This window comes from Camellia sinensis, chromosome 13 (genome assembly GCF_055761805.1).
Source record: "Camellia sinensis isolate YWXY chromosome 13, ASM5576180v1, whole genome shotgun sequence".
In the NCBI taxonomy this organism is placed as follows: domain Eukaryota; kingdom Viridiplantae; phylum Streptophyta; class Magnoliopsida; order Ericales; family Theaceae; genus Camellia; species Camellia sinensis.
The window spans coordinates 89,440,496-89,442,916 of NC_138973.1; the positions used below are offsets into that span (position 1 = coordinate 89,440,496).

The window sequence follows — 2,421 nt, forward strand, 5'->3', positions numbered from 1 at the left end:
TTTCTCTCTTATTTATCCTCTTTCATTCTCAATCATTTTTTCTCTCACACACATTTACTCAATTACAACAAAATATCAAATCATCTTAAACTCCCAAACTTTAAAATTATTTTCAAAATATACAACTAAACAAACTAAAAATATTTCTAAACTACCCCTAAATTTTTTTTGAAAAATTTATTTCAAGACACAGACTAAACCCGCCCTATATTTTTTTCCGACAATGCTACGTAGCTCAAATTTTGTGGCTCAAAAGTGGCTCAAATGGCCAAAACGACGTCGTTTTGAGTACAGAACAACATAAAAAAGGCCAAACGACGTCGTTTTGGCCATTTAAACCACTTTTAAGCCACAAAATTTGAACTACGAGACATTTTTCATTTTTTTTCCGACTCTGTAAAAACACTTCCCTGCTACCACTCATTTCCTCTTGATTCTATAAGTTACAATGATGATATTTTTAGAAGTAAAAATGTGGACACTGTCAACAATTTACTCTTTAAACTTTGGTTTTTGTTTTTGGTGTGGACGTTTTGATTTTTTTATTATATTTTATTTTAATTTTACTTTAATAAAAGCTTAAATATTTTGTATTTATTAGTTCTTTTATTTATATTTTTGTGAATGATTGGATTGAATACTGAACTAATATACAAATGGTTAATTTAATATTTTTATATAAATTATTTACTATACTGCAAATTTAAGAAATCACTCAAATTTAAAATATCATAAACTGAAAACTGCATCAGCTGAACCGTTTGAATTGGTATGATTTAGTGAAAAATTTAGTCTATATCGGTTCTCAAAATAATAGAATTGAAATTATATGTTCGGTGTAAAATTTAACTTAAACACTGACCGTCCCGAATCAATTACATTCCTACCTGTAGAAATTTAATGTATAAAGAGAAATAGAGAATTGTATTGTTGATTGATATAATGTTATTAATATATATTACAATGATTCATGATTCCTATATATAGAAGAGGGTGAGTGTGTAGTAGGTAAGGAGTAGGTGAAGTGGAGGTGGTAGTGGTGTAGTGGGTTAGGTTTAGTGGAGTAGGTGAGGTGGTAGTGGTGTAGTGGGTTAGGTTTAGTGGAGTAGGTTTAAGTGGGTGAAGTAGGTGGAGAGTGGGTGAAGTAGTGGGTTAGGTTTAGTGGAGTAGGTGAGGTGATAGTGGTGTAGGTGAAGGTAAATTCTAACAGCCCCCCGCAAACTCAAGGAGGATAGAAACTAACCAACTTGAGTTTGGAGAGAGGAACAAAACAAGAAAATACATAAAAAATAAAAAAAAAGGATAGGAGACACTGTATGGTCGTGTCAGACCATTGGTGAAGACACTGAATGGTGGTGTCATAACGTTGTAGAGGACACTGTATGGTGGTGTCATAACGTTGTAGAGGACACTGTATGGGGGTGTCAAACCGATGTAGAAGACAGTTTATGGGGTCATGTCGGACCGTTGTAGAAGACAGTTTATGGGGTCATGTGGGACCGTTGTAGAAGACAGTTTATGGGGTCATGTCGGACCGTTGTAGAAGACAGTTTATGGGGTCATGTCGGACCGTTGTAGAAGACAGTTTACGGGGTCATGTCGGACCGTTGTAACAGACACTGTTGTGACAGTTGTTGTGACAGTTTACGGAGTCTTGCTGGACCCTTGTAGAAACTAACCGGAATCAATGTCGGGACAGTTTACAGAGTCTTGTCGGACCCTTGTAGAAACTAACCGGAATCAATGTCGGGACAGTTTACAGAGTCTTGTCGGACCCATAAAGGAGCTAACCGGAATCAATGTCGGGACAGTTTACAGAGTCTTGTCGGACCCTTGTAGAAACTAACCGGAATCTATGTCGGGACAGATTACAGAGTCTTGTCGGACCCTTGTAGAAACTAACCGGAATCTATGTCGGGACAGTTTACAGAGTCTTGTCGGACCCATAAAGGAGCTAACCGGAATTAATGTCGGGACAGTTTATAGGGTCATGTCGGACCGTTGTAGAAAGCTGCACCCTCAAAAGGTGTGCCCGCACCCTCAAAAGGCGTGCCATCAAAAGGCTTGCCCGAGTCATCAAAAGGCGTGCCATGAAAAGGCGTGCCCAATCCATCAAAAGGCGTGCCATCAAAAGGCGTGCCCAATTCATCAAAAGGTGTGCCGGACATGATGGCGAGGCACATGGGCGCCTTGGCTTGCGTGCCCGTTTGTCGGCTGGTGGCAAGAGGCGCGCGATGCGCGTGGCTGCCTTGGCTATTTAACCAAGATGAAAGCTGAGGCTGAGGCATACCATTCTGAAACCTCTGAAACCAACCCTTCTCTGAAAAAAACTCTACCTCTTTGGAGAGAGAAACTGTGGAACATTTTGTAGCCCAGAAAAATGGCTTCGTCTTCCCGCGGGCTGCTCACCCTCTTTCCCGA

General features: G+C 39.6%; 1 long non-coding RNA gene across 1 annotated transcript; it reads left to right on the plus strand.

Annotated features, from left to right (window-relative positions):
- The first annotated feature begins 905 nt into the window (after positions 1-905).
- Positions 906-2,001, plus strand: LOC145806286 (uncharacterized). The gene is made up of 2 exons (XR_014349212.1): positions 906-1,053; positions 1,157-2,001. It is a non-coding gene; the product is annotated as an uncharacterized LOC145806286 (long non-coding RNA).
- Positions 2,002-2,421: the final 420 nt, after the last annotated feature.